The sequence below is a fragment of the Macaca thibetana genome, chromosome 13 (assembly GCF_024542745.1).
Source record: "Macaca thibetana thibetana isolate TM-01 chromosome 13, ASM2454274v1, whole genome shotgun sequence".
Taxonomy (NCBI): domain Eukaryota; kingdom Metazoa; phylum Chordata; class Mammalia; order Primates; family Cercopithecidae; genus Macaca; species Macaca thibetana.
Genome location: NC_065590.1, coordinates 33,466,196 through 33,490,066, shown reverse-complemented (window position 1 = coordinate 33,490,066; position 23,871 = coordinate 33,466,196). Strand labels below are relative to the sequence as shown.

At 38.5% G+C, this 23,871-nt stretch overlaps 2 protein-coding genes across 8 annotated transcripts in view; one reads left to right on the top strand and one right to left on the bottom strand.

Moving 5' to 3' along the window:
* Window positions 1–23,871, top strand: part of ALMS1 (ALMS1 centrosome and basal body associated protein) — a 220,770-nt gene that overhangs the window by 104,075 nt on the left and 92,824 nt on the right. The window lies entirely within an intron of this gene.
* SFXN5 (sideroflexin 5) overlaps window positions 1–23,871 on the bottom strand; it is a 616,301-nt gene that overhangs the window by 555,497 nt on the left and 36,933 nt on the right. The window lies entirely within an intron of this gene.

The following is a 23,871-nucleotide window of genomic DNA, read 5'->3' as shown; positions in this document are numbered from 1 at the left end:
ACAAAGAAAGTAGCTTTATAGTGGAAAATCCTGGCAGATACCAGTTTAGTCAAATGATGAAGATTAGCATCACCAGTAAAACATCAGTCAACATAGTGTGCTTCCTGATATGATGCCCCACCTCATAGAGTATTGTAGGAAAGGAAACCCAATTCAGGCATAAGTCCGTTAGATTTATATTATTCAGCCCAGTTTTAGCACTTTGCCATTAATTCGGTTTTACTTTAATGAGCCTCTTACCATATGGTGAAACAGAACTACCTGTATGTTTAGTATTTTACCTTATAGTTGAAGAGGCATCGTACCACAGTGGAGAGCACTAGGCTTGGAAAGGAGGGTGAGAGAAATGTTTATTCATAATCTACATGTGGTAGTAGTCATGGCAATAAGGAACTTACATATGCTATCTTACTTAGTTCTCATAATGATCCTATGAAGCAGGTGATGAGATCTCTATTTTCCTGCTGGAAAACTTGTGCCAAAAGATGTTTTTTGTAGGCAAGATAAAGAGTATTCAAATGCATTCTGTTTAATCAAAGTAAGGAGTTGTTCCCCTACACAGTACTCTGTCCTAGAATTTGAACCCTCATTCCAACTCTTCTTCCAGCCATGATCCTGGACAACTCATTTAATATCCTTGGCACTCATACATAGAAGGAAAGGGTTGGAATGCTGAAAAGTCCCTTACAGCTCTAAAAGTTAGGGATTGTGATAATAGATTGGGGCAAAAAAAAAAGTCAATCTCTGATTTCAGTGTTATAAACAGTAGAGTGCTATAGAGATCAGTACTGATACCTTTAAAAATTTTCTTTGAGACAGAGTCTCGCTCTGTCACCCAGACCAGAGTGCAGTGATGTGATCTTGGTTCACTGCAACCTCCGTCCCTGGGTTCAAGCCATCCTCCCACCTCAGCCACCCGAATAGCTGGGACCACAGGCGTGCACCACAATGCCTGGCTAATTTTTGTATTTTTAGTAGAGATGAGGTTTTGCCATGTTGGCTAGGCTGGTCAGTATTGATACTTTAAAAAAAAAAAAAAGTTTAGAAATTAAAACATTGACAATTTCATATATAATTTTTAAACTCTTCGAAGGTTAAATGCTAAAGTATTGTACTGAATACCTTAAAAATCAGGTAAAGCTATGAATGAGAAGAAAATAATAGATGATTATAAATGTGAACTAACAATAATGCCATTTGCTCAGGGTGTACATTTGTAGTAGATGCTTATACTTAGTGTAATAATCAGAAATAGATATTATTACCTCAGTTGTGGATTTAAAAAACCTGAGACTTAGAGAAGATATTTTGCCCAAGATCACATGGCCATTCAGCATTGGAGGTGGCATTTGAACCTAGGTTTATCGAACTCCACAGTCCGTAAATAATTCAAACCACACACACATACACACACACACACACAGATGCATAAAACATATATATAAGTAAATATATATATAATAGTTTATAAAATATTTATAAAGGACTGGGCGTGGTGGCTCACACCTGTAATCCCAGCACTTTGGTGTCCAAGGTGGGCGGATCACCTGAGGTTGAGAATTTGAGACCAGCATGACCAACATGGAGAAACCCCATCTCTACTAAAAATGCAAAATTAGCCGGGCATGGTGGCGCACGCCTATAATCCCAGCTACTTAGGAGGCTGAGGCAGGAGAATCGCTTGAACCAGGGAGGCGGAGGTTGCAGTGAGCTGAGATTGCGCCACTGTACTCCAGCTTGGCAACAAAGCAAGACTCCGCCTCAAAATTTATAAAGTATATGTGTATAAAATATTTATAAAGTATATATGTATAAAATATATTCAAACGTTTCCATTTTGAGATAATTTTAGACTTACAGAGGAGTTGCCAAAATAAATAGCACCGAGAGGTTCTGTATTATCTGTTGCTGTGTATTGTGTTACCCTGAAATGTAGCAACTTAATAAACATCTGAAAATTTATGTAGGTCAGAAATCTAAATGTAGCTTATTTGGGTACCTCTGGCTTAGGTTGTCTCACAAGGTTGCAAACAAAGTATTGGCTACAAATGTGGTCTCATCACAGGGCTTGCCTGAGAGGATGTGCTTCCAGCCTCACTCACATGGCCATGGCTTTGGCCAGAGACATGGGCTTTTTGCTTCTATAAGGCACTCATAATATGACACCTAAGCTTCCCTCAGTGAGGCAGTGAGAGGGCAAGAGAGGGTGCTCAAGACAAAAGCCACAGTCTTTTTGTTACCTACCCTTGGATGTGTCATCTCGTCACCTCTGCCACATTCTCTTCAGTAGAAATGAGTCACTGTCTAAAGCTCTCACCCAAGGGTTGGGAATTACACAGGGTCCTGAATACCAAGAGGTTGGTGTCATTGGGGGATGTTTTCCATGTAACCTTTACTGAAGCTTCCATTTAACATCTTACCATAATATAACCATAAAATATTTATCAAAATAAGAAATTCTTCTTGGTATAAAACTATATAACATTGATTTCACCAGGTTTTTCCACAAATGAACTTTTTTGTTTGAGATCTAACCCAGGATTCCATCTTGCATTTTAGTTGTCATGTCTTAGACTCCTCCAATCTATGACAGTTTCCCAGTCTTTTTTTGTCTTCCATGACCTTGACACTTTGAAGAGTGCTAATAACTTATTTTGAAGAAGCTTCTTCAATTTAGCATTGTTTGATGTTTCAAGGTTAGATTAGGGTTATGCATTCTCAGTGCGTCGCAACAGAGAGCACATTATGTTGATATGCGTTACTGGTGATGTTAACCTTGGTCACTTGGCTAAAGTGGTATCTGCTAAGATTCTCCACTGTAAAGTTACTGTTTTTCCTTTGGAGATACTAAACATTTGAGGGAGATTTTGTTAGACTGTGCAAATAACCTGTTTCTGCTTAAACTTTGAGTACTAATTTTAGCATTCATGAGTGGATCTTGGCTGTAGCAGTTATTACTGTGGTGTTTTAATTTTTTCATGCCTTCCATCTCTTCTACATTTGTTAATTGGAATTCCTCTGTAAGGAGAATTGTTCTTCCCTCATTTATTCTGCCTTAGGTTATTTATTTGCATTATTGTAGACTCATAAGTGTTTATTTCATTATTTGGATTATAATCCAATGCTACCATTACTATTTTTGTTGCTCAAGTTCTCTTTTTAGCTATTTGGAGCACTTTCAGGTTGGCTCCTGTACCCTGCCCCAGACGTGGAATCAGCTGTTTCATTAAAAAACCCTCGGTTTTGTTTTTTTTTTTTCTTTTTTTTCCTTTTTGAGGTGGAGTCTTGCTCTGTCGCCCAGGCTGGAGTGCAGTGGCATGATCTTGGCTCACTGCAACCTCCACCTCCCGGATTCAAGCAATTCACCTGCCTCAGCCTCCAGAGTAGCTGGGATTACAGGTCCGTGCCACCATGCCCAGCTAATTTTCTGTATTTTTAGTAGAGATGGGGTTTCACCATGTTGGCCAGGCTGGTCTTGAACTCCTGACCTCAGGTGATCTGCCCGTCTCGGCCTCCCAAAATGCTGGGATTTACAGATGTGAGCCACCGTGCCCAGCCAAAAAACCCTCTTATTTTTGAAGGGAGGAAGAAGAATAGTATTTAGAAAGCAAGATGTAAGTACCTGGCATGCTCACTGCTGGTGGGATGTTGCTGTGTTTAGCCTTTCTCAGTGAATAAAGCTAAGAAATATAGGTAGATATGTTAACTTATGTGTATACTCATATCTGTATCTTTTAATATGTGTGTGTGTTTTAAGCCATGTGTCCATATTGATACCTCTGACTCCAGTACGGATCCACAGAGTTGATTCTAGCCTTTTCCCTTTCTTTATTTGTAACTTCTGTCTCTAATAGCGATAAAACTGGCTCTCATTATCTACAATATATTTACCCTAGTATATAAATAAAGTAGTTTCAGAATTCATAACCCATACCCACATGAAAAACAAATTCTGCAACCAGAGTACAGTGTTTATCTGCAGTTTTGAATTTATCATTAAAATATCTAGACAAAACTGCCGTTTGCTAAAGTTTCTTAAGTCAGCATCTCCCTGCCCCATACTCTTCAGTGTGAGTACATGATTCATTTATAATATAGTTAGATTCGTTAGTCACATTCTGTGTTCCATCTTTGCCTCATATCCTGGTTGACCTTTAAAAATTTATGTACTTCTAAACTTCACTTTCTGTGCTTTACAATTCTATCCATTGCTACAGTTTCATATGAGCAGTTCCATCAATCCCAAAACTCCTCCATGCCGTTCCTTTGGAGACAGTCTTTCCCCTGACCCCTCACTCACCCCCGGCAGTCCCTGGTCTGTTTTCTTCCCTAGAGTTTTGCCTTTCTAGACTGTCACACAAATGGAATCATAAAATATGTAACAGACTTTTGGGTCTGATTTTTTTACTTTGCAAAATGCGTTTGACTCATCTTGTGTAGATCAGTGGTGCTTTTTTATTGCTGTATTAAAAGCAATAATATTTTATTGTAATTCCATTGTACAGATTACCACAGTTTATCCATTCACTCATTGAAGGATATTTGAGTTGTTTCTAGTTTGGGACCATTAAAATTAGAACTGCTGTAAACATTTATATACAGGTTTTTGTTTCTCTACGGTAAATACTAAGGAAGAGGATTCCTGAGTTATATGTTATAGGTGTATATTTAACTTTGTAAGAATTATTCAGAGCTAAACTAATACTAGTTTTTCAGAGTGTCTGTAATACTAGTTTTTCAGAGTATCATTTTGCATTCCTGCTAGCAATGGGTGAGCATTCTAGTTACTCCACATCCTCACCAATGTGTAAATTGTCAATATATTTTAGCAATTTTTATAGTTGTACAGTGGTATCTCAACATAGTTTTAATTTGCATGTCCTTCCTTAATGGCTAATTATTATGAACACCTTTTCAAGAGCTTATTTACCATCCTCTTTGGTGAAGTGCTTTTTAAATAGGGTTGTTTGCTTTCTTATTGGTGAGTTTTGAGAGTTCTTAATATATTCTGGATATGTTATTTGCAAATATCTCTACAGTATGTGACTTGTCTTCTTATCCTCTTAACAAAGTCTTTCAAAGAACAAAGGTGTTTCCTTTTGATCAAGTCCAATTAATTGATTTTTAAATGGATCATGTGATTGGGTTGCAGTACTTTTCTTTCAGCACTTAAAAAATATGCTACTTCCTATCTGGATTCCACGGTTTCTGACGAAAAATTCATAGTCATTTGAGTCATTGTTCTCTATGTAAGAACAATGTATCATTTTTCTCTGATTATTTTCATTTTCCAGCACATTGATTATGATTCTAGATATGGGTTTCTTCTTTTTTTTAATTTTTAAATTTTTATTTCAATAGTTTTTGGGATAAACGTGGTTTTTGGTTACATGGGGTAAGTTCTTTAGTGGTGATTTCTGAGATTTTAGTGCACCCATCACCACAGTAGTATACACACTGTATCCAATATATAGTATTTTATCCCTCAACCCCCTCCCAACCTCCCTACGCAGTCCCCAAAGTCTGTTATATCATTCTTATGCCTTTGTGTCTTCACAGCTTAGCTGCCACTTATAACTGAGAACATACAATATTTGGTTTTCCATTCCTGAGTTACTTCACTTAGAATAACGGCCTCCAGCTCCATCCAAGTTACTGCAAAAGACATTATTTCATTCCTTTATATGGCTGAGTAGTATTCCATGGTATTCATTCAATGTGTATATATACCACATTTTCTTTACTCATTGGTTGATGGGCACTTAGGTTTTTATGTCTTTGCAGTTGCAAATTGTGCTGCTGTACAAGTGTGTGTATGTGTCTTTTTAATGTAATGTCTTCTTTTTCTTGGTATAGATTTCTTTGGTACCTCTTGTTTGGGGTTTGCTGAGTTTTTTTAAGCCTATAGGTTTACAGGCATACCTCAGATATATTGCAGGTTCAGTTACAGACCACTGCAGTAAAGCCGATCACATGAATTTTTGGTTTTCCCAGTGCATATACAAGTTATGTTTACACTATACTGTATTCTGTTAAGTGTATAATAGCATTATGTCTTAAAAAAAATACATACCTTAATTTATAATTTCTTTATTTTTTAAAAATGCTAACAATTATTTAAACCTTCAGTGAGTTACTTTTTGCTGGTGGCGGTCTTACTTCGATGTTGGTGGCTGCTAACTGCTCTGGGTGGTAATTGCTAAAGATTGGGGTAGCTGTAGAAATTTTTTTTTATTTTTAATTTTCATGGGTACATAGTAGGTATATATGTTTATGGGGTACATGAGATGTTTTGATACAGGCATGCAGTGTGAAGTAAGCACATTGTGAAGAATAGGGTATCCATCCCCTCAAGCATTTATCCGTTGAGTTGCAAACAATCCAATTACACTAAGTAATTTTAAAATGTACAATTATTATTGACTATAGTAACCTGGTATAGTAGGTCTTATTCATTGTTTCTATGTTTTTTTGGGTGTGTGTGTGTGTGTGTGTGTGTGTGTGCGCGCGCGCGCCCATTAACCATCCCCATCTCTCCCTAAACCCCTCACTACCCTTCTCAGCCTCTGGTAACCATCCTTCTACTCTCTGTGTCCATGAGTTCAATTGTTTGGATTTTTAGATCCCACAAATAAGTGAGAACATGCAATGTTTGTCTGTTTGTGCCTGGCTTATTCCATTTAACATAATGATCTCTAGTTCCATCCATATTGTTGTAAATGACTGGATCTCATCGTTTTCAATGTCTGAATAGTACTCCACTGTGTATATGTACCACATTTTCTTATCCATCTATTGATGGGCACATAGGCTACTTCCGAATCTTAGCTTACCATGAGCAGTGCTGCAATAAACATGGGATTGCATTGAATCTGTAGATCGCTTTTGAGTAGCAAAATCAGTCTTCCAAATACTGATTTCCTTTCTTTTGGGATTCAGTGGGATTACTGGATCATATTGTAGCTCAGCTTTTAGTTATTTTAAGGAACCCCCAAACTATTCTCCTTAGTGATTGCACTAATTTACATTCCAAGCAATAGTATACAAGGGTTGGTTCCCTTTTCTACACATCTTCGCCAGCATTTGTTATTGCCTGTCTTTTCGATATAAGCCATTTTAACTGGGGTGAGACGATATCTCATTGTAGTTTTTAGTTTTAGTGTTTTGATCGGATTATTAGATTTTTTTCCTGTGGAATTGTTTGAGCTCTTTATATATTCTGGTTATTAGTCCGTTGTGAGATGGGTAGTTTGCAGATATTTTCTCCCATTCTGTAGGTTGTCTCTTCACTTTATTGATTGTATCCTTTGCTGTAAAGAAGCTTTTTAATTTGATGTGATCCTATTTGTCCATTTTCACTTTGGTTGCCTGTGCTTGTGGGGTATTGCTCAAGAAATTTTTGTCCAGACCAGTATCCTAAGGATTTTCCCTGATGTTTTTCTGTAGTAGTTTCATGGTTTGAGGTCTTAGGTTTAAGTTTTTAATCCATTTTGATTTGGTTTTTGTATATGGAGAAAGATAGAGGTCTAGCTTCATTCTTCTTCATGTAAATACCAGTTTTCCCAGCACCATTTGTTGAAGAGACTATCTTTTCCCCAGTGTATGTTCTTGGCACTTTTGTCAAAAATGAGTTCAACGTAGGTGTGTGGATTTGTTTCTGCATTTTCTGGTTCTGTTTCATTGTCTTATGTGTCTGTTTTTAAACTAGTACCATGATGTTTTGGTTATTTTAGCACTGTAGTATAATTTGAAGTTAGATATTGTGATTCCTCCAGTTTCGTTCTTTATGTTTAGGATAACTTTGTCTATGCTGGGTCTTTTGTGGTTCCATATAAATTTTAGGATTCTTTTCTATTTCTGTGAAGCATGTCATTGGTATTTTGAGGGATTGCATTGAATACAGATTCAGTGAAATACCAAATTGCTTTGGATATTATGGACATTTTAACAGTATTGATTCTTCTAATTCATGAACATGGAATATTTTTCCATTTTTTGGTATCCTCTTCAATTGTTTTCATCAGTGTTTTATAGTTTCCTTTATAGAGATCTTTCACTTCTTTGGTTAATTGCTAGGTATTTGATTTTATGTGTGGCTATTGTAAATGGGATTACTTTTTAAATTTCTTTTTCACATTATTCACTGTTGACCTATAGAAATGCTAACTGATTTTTGTATATTGATTTTGTATCCTGCAACTTTACTGAATTTGTCAATTCAAATAGTTTGTGTGGAGGCTGTAGGTTTTTTCAAATATAAGATTGTATCATCTGCAAACAAGGATAATCTGACTTCTTCCTTTCCAATCTGGATGCCCTTTCTGTCTTTCTCTTGTCTGATTGCTTGAGCTAGGACTTCCAGTGCTATGTTGAATAACAGTTTTGAAAGTAGGCATCCTTGTCATGTTCCACACCTTAGAGGAAAGGCTTTCAGTTTCTTCCCCATTCAGTATGATTCTAGCTGTGGGTCTGTCATATACGGCTTTTATTATGTTGAAGTATGTGTTCTCTGTACCCAGTTTTTTGATGGTTTTTAATCACGAGATGTTGAATTTTAAGAAATATTTTTTCAGCACCGATTGGAATGATCATGTGGTTTTTTTCCTTCATCGTGTTGGTATGTTGTATCATGTTGATTGATTTACATATGCTGAACCATGCTTGCATCCCTGGTATAAATCCCACTTGATCATGATGAATAATCTTTCTAATGTGGTGTTGCATTTGGTTTGCTAGTATTTTATTGAGGATTTTTGCATCAATATTCATGAGGGAGATTGGCCTGTAGTTTTCTTCTTTTGATGGGTCTTTGTCTGGTTTTGGTATCAGGGTAATACTGGCCTTGTAGAATGAGTTTGGAAGTATTTTCCTCCTTCTCTATTTTTCAGAATAGTTTGAGTTAGATTGCTATGAGTTCTTCTCTAAATGTTTGATATATTTAAGCAGAGGAGCCATCAGGTCCTGGATTTTTCTTTGTGGGCAGAATTTTTATTACAGCTTCAATTTTGTCGCTTGCTATTGGTCTATTCAGATTTGATTTTGGATTTATTCCTGGTTCAGTCATGATAGGTTACATGTATCTAGGAATATGTCCATTTCTTCTAGATTTTCCAATTTATTGGCATATAGTTGCTCATAGTGGCCACTAGTGATCCTTTGGATTTCTGCAGTATTGGTTGTGATGTCTCCTTTTTCATTTCTGATTTTATTTTATTTGGATTTTCTCTCTCTTTTTTTCTTAGTCTGGCTAACAGTTTGTTGGTTTTGTTTAACTTTTCAAAAAGCCAGCTTTTTGTTTCATTGATCTTTTGTATTTTTTTCATTTCATTTATTTCTGCTGTTTTATAATTTTTGTCAGGGAATTCTGATATCTCTTTTAGCCTAGCCTTGGTGTCTGTTCCCATGTGATTTAGTTTTGATATTTGTCTCTTCAAAATCTCACATTGAAATTTGATCCCCAATATTAAAGGTTGGACCTAAAGAGAGATGTTTGGGTTATAGGGGCAGATCCCTCATGAATGGCTCAGTGACCTCCCTGTGGTGATGAGTGAGTTCCGGCTCGTAGTTCACCCAAGAGCTGTTTGTTTAAAAAATAATGACTCCCCTCCTCCCCAGCTTCCACTTCTTTTCTCTTGCCATGTGATGTGGGCTCTCCCCTTCCACTTCTGCTGTGATTGGAAGCTTCCTGAGTTCTTCGCCAGAAGCAGATGCTGGTTACACAGCCTGCAGAACTGTGAGCCAAATAAACCTTTTTACTTGGTAAATTAACCAGTATTAAGTATTAAGAATACAACCAACATGGCACAAGTATACATATGTAACATACCTGCACGTTATGCACATGTACCCTAGAACTTAAAGTGTAATAAAAAAAAAAAAAGACTGCTTTTCCCATCTAAAAAAAAAAAAAAGAATACTCAAGTATTCCTTAATAGCAATGCAGACAGACTGAGACACCATGTAAGCTGAGATTTTTCTGGTTCTAAATATGATAAATAATTTTGGATTGTATTTCATAATGACGTTTTATTAAATGACCAGTCTTGTTTAAATGCTATAGAGAAAGTTGATGTTTTTGTTTTAGCATACAATGACCCAACTGGTTTCAGGTTAAAAATTCCAGCCAGCCTTCTGTACGTTGTTGTTCCAAGTCCATTCAGTTTTCCAAGGCTTTGCAGTGCTGTTCTGATCTGTCCTCCATGTGTGTGCCTAGTGACCCTTTTCTAGGTACTTTTATCCCTTTTCTATGTACTTTCTGTGACTACCTTGTGTCAGGGCCAAGTGACACAGGACAGGAGGAGAAAAAACCAACCAGGTGTGGTCACTCTTGAGACCACATTTCCTTTGGTGTAAGTTGAAGGTTTCCCTCCCTCAGAACTTTAGGCTCCTGCCAGCCTCTGTTACTGCTTGTACCATTGCCACCATGAGATTACTGGCATGCTATGACTAATATACAGAGATAAGGAAAAAGGGGATTCTGTATAGAGTATTGGGAGACCCTTCTTTCACTCCTGAAGCCTGAACTAAAAGCCTTTGCCATGAAGTCTCTCTGTCTATGCTAATATCCACTTTTAGGTTTCAGGCTATGTTGAGTTCAGGCCAAGGAATGACAGAGGAAACGAAAATGATGGCAAACTCATTACCATTTTGTTGATATTTCAAATTTTATGATCTTCAGTCTGCCTGCTTCTGTTATTTTCCAGAGTCTTCCAATAGCTGCTCCATGTAGTCTGTCTAGGTTTTATAGCTCATCTCATCTAGGATTAGATATGCTAACCTGGAACTGGAACCACTTGTACTGTTTTTTGTTCACATTAACTGCATATGTGAGTTTCAGTTATTCCACATCCTTGCCAACACTGGATATTTCCAGTTATTTTTCATTTCAGTCATTCTAAATGTGAGTATGAAGCAGTATGGTACTGTAATTTTTTTTTTTTTTTTTTTGAAACGGAGTCTCGCTCTGCTGCCCAGGCTGGAGTGCAGTGGCCGGATCTCAGCTCACTGCAAGCTCCGCCTCCCGGGTTTACGGCATTCTCCTGCCTCAGCCTCCCGAGTAGCTGGGACTACAGACGCCCGCCACCTCGCCCGGCTAGTTTTTTGTATTTTTTAGTAGAGACGGGGTTTCACCGTGTTCGCCAGGATGGTCTCGATCTCCTGACCTCGTGATCCGCCCGTCTCGGCCTCCCAAAGTGCTGGGATTACAGGCTTGAGCCTCCGCGCCCGGCCGGTATTGTAATTTTAATTCGTATTTCTGTGATGACTAATGATGCTGAGCATCTTTTCTGTGCCTCTTGCCTATTTGCATGTTTTATTTATGAAGTATCTGTTCACTTTTGTCTATTGGATTATTTGTCTCAGTATTATATAGGAAATTTTATAATATATTCCAGATACAAATCCTCTATGTATTGTGAATATTTTCTCATAGTCTGTGGTGTGATTTTCATTTTCTTAATGGTGTCTTTGGGGAACAGAAAGCTTTAATTTTGATGAAATTCACTTTGGTAATTTTTTTTTTAATGATTATTACTTTTTTGTGTCCTGATTAAGAAAATGTTGCCTAATCAAGTGTTGTAAAAGTTTTCTCGTGTATTTTCATGTAGAAATGTTATGGTTTTAACTTTGTGTTCCAGTCTGTGGTCTATTTCCAAATTTTCGTTTGTAGTGTAAGTTATGCAGTTGAGGATCATTTTCTTCCCTAAGAATATTCTAGCACCACTTTTCAAAAATGATTATTTCCTTATTGAATTTAGTTGGAACCTTGGTCTAAATTAGTTGGCCTTATATATGTAGGTTTTAGAGTTTCTACTCTGTTTCTTTGTTCTTTTTATTTATCTTTACACCAGTACCACAATGTCTTGATTACTCTAGCTTTATAGTAAGTCTTGAAGTCAGGTTATGTCCTCCAACCTTGTTTTTCTTTTCAAAATTATTTTTGCTATTTCAAGTCCTTTGCATTTTCATACAAATTTTAGAATAAGCGTACTGGGATTTTGTTTGGGATTGTATGGAATCTGTAGATCAATTTTGTAGATTGACATTTGAATTTTCAGTCTTCCTATGCATGAACATGGTGAGGTTTTTATTCCCCACTTAAGTCATCTTTAATGTCTCCCAGTAACATATTATAATTTTCAGTGTGTAGATTTTACATATCTTTTACTAAATATATTCCTAAGTAGTTAATATACTATGGTATATGGTATTTTCAAATTTAAGTTTTCTTATTGCTTAAATATAGAAATACTGTTGTCATGCCACTTCGTAGGTCCCAACAAGTTAATTTTAATTTTAATTTGTTATTCTTTGGGTCAGAGCTTTCATGCCTACTGTGGGATGTTTTAGGGCAATGAGTGCTGTAGAGAATTTATGCAAGGCAAAAGTTCCAGTGGTTGAAATATATCTATTTGTTCTCTGTTTTATGTTCAGTAACTCCTCTAAGATTTCAAGAGTTTCTTGTTTAAATTTACTGGGATCCTCAGGTGTAGTCTATTCCTCATACATGATCATTTCACCAGGGAACAGAGCAGTTTTACTCCTTCCTTTGCAATTCTCATGCCTTTTATTTCTTCTTCTTGCCTAATGCGCTGGCTAGAACATTGCATATGATACCAAAAAAAGCAGTAAAAGCAGACATCTTGCCCTGGTCCCTATTCTTGGAGGGTAGAAGAGTAGATTTAGTGTTTCATCATTAAGTTTAATATTACCTGTAGATTTTTAATGGATGCCTTTTACCAGGTTGAGGATGTTTTCTAAGTTTGCTGTGAGTTTTATCATGAATGGGTATTTAATTTTTCAAATGGTTTTCCTGCTCTATGGATATGATCATACATGTTTTCTCCTTTTTTCTATTGATGTAGTGAATTACATTGGTCCAGTTGATCAACTGTATTGTTGAAATGGTCATCTTTACTGAATTTTTATCTGTTTGTTTAATCAGCATTTGAAAACAGCATGTATTTCCAGTTATGTTTGTGTATTTTCTGTTTCTCCTTGAGATCTTCTTTGGAGTATTTTGTGGGGAGGGGAACAATCACGAAGTTATAGCACTTTGGGAGGCTGAGACGGGCGGATCACGAGGTCAGGAGATCGAGACCAGCCTGGCTAACACGGTGAAACCCCATCTCTACCAAAAAAAAATACAAAAAACTAGCCGGGCGAGGTGGCGGGCACCTGTAGTCTCAGCTACTCGGGAGGCTGAGGCAGGAGAATGGCGTAGACCCCGGAGGCGGAGCTTGCAGTGAGCTGAGATCCGGCCACTGCACTCCAGCCTGGGCGACAGAGCAAGACTCCGTCTCAAAAAAAAAAGAAAAGGTAAATATGGCACAAGGAACTTCTCTTTCTCCTTAGTTATTTGGAAATAAGTTGTTGACCTGCTGCACAATCACTTTCATGTAATATATTCTCATTTCCTATAAAAGGACATTCTCATATTACCATAATAAAGCCATGAGAATTAGGAAATTCATACTAGTGCATTACAGACATTATTTAGATTTCTCCAGTTCTCCCAGTAATGTCTTTTATAACAAAAGGAAGCAGTTCAGAATCATCTGTTGCATTTGGTTATTGTGTATCTTACATTTCGTTTAGTCTGGAACAATTCTTTAGTCTTTTCTTAACTTTCATGATATTGACACTTCTGAAGATTACAATGCAGTTGTTTTGTGGAGTGTCCCTCAATTTGGTTTCTCTGATGTTTCCTCATGATTACATTCAGGTTGGTTATCTTAGGGAGGAAAATCAAAGAAGTAACGTTGAATTTTACTCATTACATCCTATGAAGTGTCATGCAATTTTAATTTGTCCTCTTGTTGACAGTTATCACTTTAAAACTCAATAAGTGTTCCTATTTCTCCACATCCTCTCCAGCACCTGTTGTTTCCTGACTTTTTAATGATCGCCATTCTAACTGGTGTGAGATGGTATCTCATTGTGGTTTTGATTTGCATTTCTCTGATGGCCAGTGATGATGAGCATTTTTTCATGTGTCTGTTGGCTGTATGAATGTCTTCTTTTGAGAAATGTCTATTCATATCCTTTGCCCACTTTTTGATGGGGTTGTTTTTTTCTTGTAAATTTGTTTGAGTTCTTTGTAGGTTCTGGATATTAGCCCTTTGTCAGATGAGTAGATTGCAAAAATTTTCTCCCATTCTGTAGGTTGCCTGTTCACTCTGATGGTAGTTTCTTTTGCTGTGCAGAAGCTCTTTAGTTTAATGAGATCCCATTTGTCAATTTTGGCTTTTGCTGCCGTTGCTTTTGGTGTTTTAGACATGAAGTCTTCGCCCATGCCTGTGTCCTGAATGGTACTACCTAGGTTTTCCTCTAGGGTTTTTATGGTATTAGGTCTTTTACACTGTTGGTGGGATTGTAAACTAGTTCAACCATTATGGAAAACAGTATGGCGATTCCTCAAGGATCTAGAACTAGATGTACCATATGACCCAGCCATCCCATTACTGGGTATATACCCAAAGGATTATAAATCATGCTGCTCTAAAGACACATGCACACGTATGTTTATTGCGGCACTATTCACAATAGCAAAGACTTGGAATCAACCCAAATGTCCATCAGTGACAGACTGGATTAAGAAAATGTGGCACATATACACCATGGAATACTATGCAGCCATACAAAAGGATGAGTTTGTGTCCTTTGTAGGGACATGGATGCAGCTGGAAACCATCATTCTTAGCAAACTATCACAAGAACAGAAAACCAAACACCGCATGTTCTCACTCCTAGGTGGGAACTGAACAATGAGATCACTTGGACTCGGGAAGGGGAACATCACACACCGGGGCCTATCATGGGGAGGGGGGAGGGAGGAGGGATTGCATTGGGAGTTATACCTGATGTAAATGACGAGTTGATGGGTGCTGACGAGTTGATGGGTGCAGCACAGCAACGTGGCACAAGTATACATATGTAACAAACCTGCACATTATGCACATGTACCCTAGAACTTAAAGTATAATAATAATAAAAAATAAATTAATTAATTAATTTAAAAAATTAAAAAAATTAAAAAAAAATAAAACTCAATAAGGTTGTGACTGTTAGATACCTTTACTCAATAAGGTTGTGGCTGTTAGGTACCTTTACTCAATAAGGTTGTGACTGTTAGGTACCTTTACTCAATAAGGTTGTGGCTGTTAGGTACCTTTATCATTTTAAAACTCAATAAGCTGTGGCTGTTAGGTACCTTTTCATCCCACAGTAGGCATGAAAGCTCTTAGGCACCTTAATACCCCAAACAAGCTACTCTTTTCCGTTTTGTAATTAAGTGTTTTATGGAAAGGTACATTTAAATTATGTAAACATCTTATTCCTCAGCAAATGTACTTATTTGTTTATTTATATCTGTACAGAATCTTTATTTTATTCAATGACTTATGATCTATTGCTACCTTTTTTCTTTTTAACTTGTTATTTGAAAATACATATAGACTCACAAGAAAAATGTGTGACTCACGAGAGGTTACAAAAATAGCCAAGGGAGGTCCCCACTCAGCTTCTCCATTGGTAATGTCTTACATAATTATAATGCATTATCAAAACCAGTAAATTGATATTGGCACAATACAGTCAACTGGACTAGACGTTAATCAGATTTCACAAGTTTTTGCATGCACTCTGTTATTCTAATGGATATGTGTATGATTCTGTAAAATTTAATCACACGTATAGCTTCATGTAACCACCATCATAATCAAGATACAGAAGTGCTCTGTCACTGTGAAGGAATTCCCTTGTGCCTCCCCTTTTCTAGTCACACCCCGTTCCCTCAACCCAGCCTTCTTTAACCCCCGAAAGCCAGTGATTACTGTATAATTTTGTCATTTTGAGAAGTTATGTAGATGGAATCCAACATGTTATATAGGTGGAATATAACATGTAAACTTTGAGTTGTATTTTTCTTACTCAGTGTACTGACCTGGAGATCCATTCAACTTGTGTGTATCGGTAGTTAATTTCCTTGTATTGCTCAGTATTCCATTATATGGAATTTATACAGTGTGTTTATCCATTCACCTGTTGAAGGACATCGTTTCCAATGCTTATTACTAATAAAGCTGTTATGAACATTCATGTACTTTCTTTTTTATATACTTTAAGCATGTGCAGAACGTGCAGGTTTGTTACATAGGTATACATGTGCCATGGTGGTTTGCTGTACCCATCAACTCATCATCTACATTAGGTATTTCTCCTAATGTTCTGTCTCCCCTTGTCTCCCACCCCTTGACAGGCCCCAGTGTGTGATGTTCCCCTCCCTGTGCCCATATGTTCTCAACTCCCACTTATGAGTGAGAACATGCAGTGTTTGGTTTTCTGTCCCTGTGTTAGTTTGCTGAGAATGATGGTTTCTAGCTTCATCCATGTCCCTCCAAAGGACATGAACGCATTCTTTTTTATGGCTGCATAGTATTACATGGTGTATATGTGCCACATTTTCTTTATCCAGTCTAACATTGATGGGGATTTGGGTTGGTTCCAAGTCTTTGCTGTTGTGAATAATGCTGCAATAAACATACATGTGCATGTGTCTTTATAGTAGAATGATTTATAATCCTTGGGGTATATACCCAGTTATGGGATTGCTGGATCAAATGGTATTTCTAGTTCTAGATCCTTGAGGAATCACCACACTGCCTTCCACAATGGTTGAACTAATTTACACTCCCACCAACAGTGTAAAAGCATTCCTGTTTCTCCACATCCTTTCCAGCATCTGTTGTTTCCTGACTTTTTAATGATTGCCATTCTAACTGGCATGAGATGGTTTCTCATTGTGGATTTGATTTGCATTTCTCTAATGACCAGTGATGATGAGCTTTTTTTCATGTTTGTTGGCTGCATAAATGTCTTCTTTTGAAAAGTGTCTGTTTATATACTTCGCTCACTTTTTGATGGAGTTGGTTTTTTCTTGTAAATTTGTTTAAGTTCCTTGTTTTCATTCTTAAGTAAATTAAGTTTCTTTGATTTTTGTTCTTTTGCATTTGCTGAGGAGTGTTTTACTTCCAATTGTGTGGATCTCAGCCCTTTTTCAGATGCATAGATTGCAAAAATTTTCTACCGTTCTGTAGGTTGCCTGTTCACTCTAATGATAGTTTCTTTTGCTGTGCAGAAGCTCTTTAGTTTAATTAGATCTCATTTGTCAATATTGGCTTTCGTTGCCATTGCTTTTGGTATTTTAGTCATGAACTCTTTGCCCATGGTATTGCCTAGGTTTTTTTCTAGGGTTTTTATGGTTTTAGGTCTTATGTTTAAGTCTTTAATCCATCTTGAGTTAATTTTTGTATAAGGTGTAAGGAAGGGATCCTGTTTCAGTTTTCTGCATATGGCTAGCCAGGTTTCCCAACACCATTTATTAAATAGGGAGTCCTTTCCCCATTGTTTGTTTTTGTCAGGTTTGTCAAAGATCAGATGGTTGTAGATGTGTGGTGTTATTTTTGAAGCCCCTGCTCTGTTCCATTGGTCTATGTATCGGTTTTGGTACCAGTACCATGCTGTTTTGGTTCCTGTAGCCTTGTAGTATAGTTTGAAGTCTGATATTATGATGCCTCCAGCTTTGTTCTTTTTGCTTAGGATTGTCTTGGCTATACGGGCTCTTTTTTGGTTCTATATGAAATTTAAAGTCATTTTTTCTAATTCTGTGAAGAAAGTCAATGGTAGCTTGATGAGGATAGCATTGAATCTATAAATTACTTTGGACAGTATGGCCATTTCACAATATTGATTCTTCCGATCCATGAGCATGGAATGTTTTCCATTTGTTTGTGTCCTCTCATTTCCTTGAGCAGTGGTTTGTAGTTCTCCTTGAAGAGGTCCTTCACATCCATCGAATGTTGTATTCCTTGGTATTTTATTCTATTTGTAAGAATTGTGAATGAGAGTTTGCTCATGATTTGGCTCTCTATTATTGGTGTAGAGGAATGCTTGTGATTTTTGCACATTGATTTTGTATCCTGAGACTTTGCTGAAGTTGCCTATCAGCTTAAGGAGTTTTTGGGCTGAGATGATGGAGTTTTCTAAATATTATACAATCATGTCATCTGCAAGCAGAGATAATTTGACTTCCTCTCTTCCTATTTGAATATGCTTTATTTCTTTCTCTTGCCTAATTGCCCTGGCCAGAACTTCCAATACTATGTTGAATAGGAGTGGTGAGAGAGGCCATCTTTGTGTTGCGTCAGTTTTCAAAGGGAATGCTTACAGCTTTTGCCCATTCAGTATGATATTGGCTGTGGGTTTGTCACAAATAGCTCTTATTTTTTTTTAGATATGTTCAATCAATACCTAGTTTATTGAGTGTTTTTAGCATGAAGGGGTGTTGAATTTTATTGAAGGCCTTTTCTGCATCTGTTGAGATAATCATGTGTTTTTTTGTTATTGGTTCTGTTTATGTGATGGATTACATTTATTGATTTGTGTGTGTTGAACCAGCCTTACATACCAGGGATGAAGCCAACTTGATCTTGGTGGGTAAGCTTTTTAATGTGCTGCTGGATTCGTTTTGCCAGTAGTTTATTGAGGATTTTTGCATCAATGTTTATCAGGGATATTGGCCTGAAATTTTCTTTTTTGTTGTGTCTCTGCCAGGTTTTGGTATCAGGATGATGCTGGCCTCATAAAATGAGTTAGGGAGGAGTCCCTCTTTTTCTGTTGTTTGGAATAGTTTCAGAAGGAATGGTACCAGCTCCTCTTTGTACCTCTGGTAGAATTCAGCTGTGAATCCATCTGGTCCTGGGCTTTTCTTGGTTGGTAGGCTATTACTGCCTCAATTTCAGAACTTGTCATTGGTCTATTCAGGGATTTGACTTCTTCCTGGTTTAGTCTTGGGAGAGTGTAAGTGTCCAGGAATTTATCCATTTCTTCTAGATTTTCTAGTTTATTTGCGTAGAGGTGTTTATAGTATTCTGTGATGGTAGTTTGTATTTCTGTGGGATCGGTGGTGATCTTCCCTTTATCATTTTTTATTGTGTCTATTTGATTCTTCTCTCTTTTCTTCTTTATTATTCTGGCTAGGGTCTACCTATTTTGTTAATCTTTTCAAAAAACCAACTCCTGGATTCATTGATTTTTTTTTTTTTCCTTTGGGAAGGGTTTTTCAAAAGTGTCTCTATCCCCTTCAGTTCTGCTCTGATCTTAGTTATTTCTTGTCTTCTGCTAGCTTTTGAATTTGCTTTCACTTCTCTAGTTATTTTAATTGTGATGTTAGGGTGTCAATTTTAGATCTTTCCTGCTTTTTCCTGTGGGCATTTAGTGTTATAAATTTCCCTCTAAACACTGCTTTAAATGTGTCCCAGAAATTCTGGTACATTGTGTCTTTGTTCTCATTGTTTTCATATAACTTATTTATTTCTGCCTTAATTTCGTTATTTACCCAGTAGTCATTCAGGAGCAGGTTATTCAGTTTCCATGTAGTTGTGCAGTTTTGAGTGAGTTAGTTTCCTTCTTTCCTTCCTTCCTTCCTTCCTTCCTTCCTTCCTTCCTTCCTTCCTTCCTTCCTTCCAGGAGCAGGTTATTCAGTTTCCATGTGTTGTGTGGTTTTGAGTGAGTTAGTTCCCTCCCTCCCTTCCTCCCTCCCTCCCTTTCTTTTTATACCAAGTCTCGCCCTGTCACCCAGGCTGCAGTGCAGTGGTGCAATCTCGGCTCACTGCAAGCTCTGCCTCCTGGGTTCACGCCATTCTCCTGCCTCAGCCTCCCAAGTAGCTGGGACTATAGGCGCCCGCCACCACGCGTGGCTAATTTCTTTTTGTATTTTTAGTAGAGATGGAGTTTCACTGTGTTAGCCAGGATGGTCTTGATCTCCTGACCTCATGATCCACCCGCCTCGGACTCCCAAAATGCTGGGATTACAGGCGTGAGCCACCGCACCCATCCAAGTGAGTTTCTTAGTCCTGAGTTCTAATTTGATTTCACTGTGGTCTGAGAGACTGTTATGATTTTCATTCTTTTGCATTTGCTGAGGAGTGTTTTACTTCCAATTATGTTGTCAATTTTAGAATAAGTGCTATGTAGTACTGAGAAGAATGTATATTCTGTTTATTTCGGATATAGAGTTCTGTAGATGTCTATTAGGTCTGCTTGGTCCAGAGCTGAGTTCAAGTCCTGAATATCCTTGTTAATTTTCTGTCCTGTTGATTTGTCTAATATTGACAATGGGGCATTAAAGTCTCCCACTATTACCATGTGGGAGTCTAAGTCTCTTTGTAGGTCTCTAAGAACTTGCTTTATGAATCTGGGTGCTCTTGTATTGGGCGCATATATATTCAGGATAGTTAGCTCTTCTTGTTGCATTGATCCCTTTACTATTATGTAATGCCCTTCTTTTTCTTTTTTTTATCTTTGTTGGTGTAAAGTCTGTTTTATCAGAGGCTAGGATTTCAACCCCCCCCCCTTTTTTTTTTTTTTTTTTTGCTTGTTTGTTTGTTTGTTTGGCTTTCCATTTGCTTGGTAAATCTTCCTCCATCCCTTTATTTTGAACCTATGTGTGTCTTTGCATGTGAGATGGGTCTCCTGAATACAGCACACCAATGGGTCTTGACTCTATCCAGTTTGCCAGTCTGTGCATTTTAATTGGGGCGTGTAGCTCGTTTACATTTAAGGTTACTATTGTTAGGTGTGAATTTGGTCTTGTCATTATGATGCTAGCTGGTTATTTTGCCCATTAGTTGATGTAGTTTCTTCATAGTGTTGATGGTCTTTACATTTTTTTTTTCTTTTTGCAGTGGCTGGTACTGGTTTTGCCTTCCCATATTTGGTGCTTCCTTCAGGAACTCTTGTAAGGCAGGCCAGGTGGTGACAAAATCCCTCAGCATTTGCATGTCTGTAAAGGATTTTATTTCTCCTTCACTTATGATGCTTAGTTTGACTGGATATGAAATTCTGAGTTGAAAATTCTTTTCTTGGAGAATATTGAATATTGGCCCCACTCTTTTCTGCCTTGTAGGGTTTCAGCCGAGAGATCTGCTGTTAGTCTGATGGGCTTCCCTTTGTGGGTAACCTGACCTTTGTCTCTGGCTGCCCTTAATATTTTTTCCGTCATTTCAACCTTGGTGAATCTGACGATTATGTGTTTTGGGGTTGCTCTTTTTGAGGAGTATCTTTGTGGTGTTCTCTGTATTTCCTGAATTTGAATGTGGTCCTGTCTTACTAGGTTGGGGAAGTTCTCCTGGATAATATGCTGAAGAGTGTTTTCCAACTTGGTTCCATTCTCCTCGTCACTTTCAGGTATAGCAATCAAACATAGGCTTGGTCTTTTCACATAGTCCCATATTTCTTGGAGGCTTTGTTTGTTCCTTTTCATTCTTTTTTCTCTAATCTTGTCTTCACACTTTATTTCATTAAGTTGATCTTTAGTCTCTGATATCCTTTCTTCCGGTTGATTGATTCAGCTATTGATACTTGTGTATGCTTCTCAACTTTCTCGTGCTGTGTTTTTCAGCTCCATCAGGTCATTTATGTTCATCTCTAAACTAGTTATTCTAGTTAGCAATTCCTCTAACCTTTTATCAAGATTCTTAGTTTCCTTGCATTGGGTTAGAACATGCTCCTTTAGCTTGGAAGAGTTTGTTATTACCCATCTTCTAAAACCTACTTCTGTCAATTCGTCAAACTCATTCTCCATCCAGTTTTGTTGCTGGTGAGAGTTGTGATCCTTTGGAGGAGAAGAGGCATCCTGGTTTTTGGAATTTTCAGCCTTTTTGCACTGGTTTTTCCTCATCTTTGTGGATTTATCTACCTTTGGTCTTTACTGTTGGTGAACTTCAGATGGAGTTTTTGTGTGGTCGTTCTTTTTGTTGATGTTGAGGCTTTTGCTTTCTGTTTGTTAGTTTTCCTTCTAACAGGCCTCTCTGCTGCAGGTCTGCTGGAGTTTGCTGGGGGTCCACTCCAGACCCTGTTTGCCTGGGTATCACCAATGGGGGCTGCAGAACAGCAACGCTTGCTGCCTTCTCCTACCTCTGGAAGTTTCGTCCCAGAGGGGCATCCGCTAGATGCCAGCCAGGGCTCTCCTGTGTGAGGTTTCTGTCGACCTCTGCTGGGAGGTGTCTCCCCACCAGGAGGCATGGGGGTCAGGGACCCACTTGTGGAGGCAGTCTGTCCCTTAGCAGAGCTCTAGGGCTATACTAGAAGATCTGCTGCTCTATTCAGAGCTGGCAGGCAGGAACGTTTAAGTCTGCTGAAGCTGTGCCCACAGCTGCCCCTTCCCCCAGGTGCTCTGTCCCAGGGAGATTGGAGTTTTAGCTATAAGCACCTGACTGGGGCTGCTGCCTTTCTTTCAGAGATGCCCTGCCCAGAAAGGAGGAATCTAGACAGGCAGTCTGGCTACAGTGGCTTTGCCGTGCTGCGTTGGGCTCCACCCAGTCAGAAATTCATGGCAGCTTTGTTTACACTATGAGGGGAAAACTGCCTACTCAAGCCTCAGTAATGGTGGACGCCCCTCCCCTCACAAAGCTGGAGCATCCCAGGTCGACTTAAGGCTGTTGTGCTGGCAGTGAGAATTTCAAGCCAGTGAATTTTAGCATGCTGGACTCCTTGGGGGTGGGATCCACTGAGCTAGACCACTTGCCTCCCTGGCTTCAGCCCCCTTTCCAGAGGAGTGAACGGTTCTGTCTTGCTGGCATTTCAGGCGCCACTGGGGTATGAAAAAAAAAACTCCTGCAACTATCTCAGTGTCTGCCCAAATGGCAGCCCAGTTTTGTGCTTGAAACCCAGGGCCCTGGTGGCATAGGCACCCAAGGGAATCTCCTGGTCTGTGGGTTTCGAAGACCGTGGGAAAAGCGTAGTATCCGGGCTGGAATGCACTGTTCCTCGCAGCACAGTCCCTCATGGCTTCCCTTGGCTAGAGGAGGGAGTTCCCCAACCCCTTGTGCTTGCCAAGTGATGCAACACCCCACCCTGCTGCTGCTCACCCTCTGTGGGCTGTACCCACTGTCTAAGCAGTCTCAATGAGATGAACTGGGTACCTCAGTTGAAAATGCAGAAATCACCTCCCTTCTGTGTTGGCCTTGCTAGAAGCTGCAGACTGGTGCTGTTCTATTTGGCCATCTTGCCTGGGAATCCCTCATGTATTTGTTATTACATGACCGTAAGTTTTTTATTTCTCTATGACAATGGGTCTCAACTAGGAGTGATTTTACCCCTCAGGGAACATGAGAAATGTCTGAAGACATTTTTGATTGTAGTGACTAGGAAAGAGATGCTACTGGTGTCTAGTAAATAAAAGACAGAGGTGCTGTGGAATATCCTAGAATGCACAAGACAGTCCTCCATCACAAAGAATTGTTTCAAAATGTCAGTGCTGAGGTTGAGAAACTGCACTGGGATTAATACCCAGGAGTGTGATTATTGGGTTATATGTAAGTATATGTTTAATTTTATAGGAAACTGCCAGAGTGTTTTCCAGAGTGGTTATAACATTTTGTATTTCCAATAACTATGTATGAGAGATCAAGTTCCTCCACATCCTCATCAGCATTTATACTGTCAGTATTTATTTTTTTATTTTTTTGAGATGGAGTCTCACTCTGTCACCCAGGCTGGAGTGCAGTAGCGCGATCTTGGCTCAGTAGCGCGATTTCGGCTCAATGCAACTTCCACCTCCTGCGTTTAAGCGATTCTCCTGCCTCATCCTCCTGAGTAGCTGGTACTACAGGTGCACACCACCACACCCAGCTAGTTTTTGTATTTTCAGTAGAGATGGGGTTTCACCATATTGGTCAGGCTGGTCTTGAACTCCTGACCTTATGATCCCCCCACCTTGGCCTCCCAAAGTGCTGGGATTACAGGCATGAGGTACCATGCCTGTCCACTGTCAGATTTTTTTTTTTAATTTAGCCTTCCTGGTTGGTATAT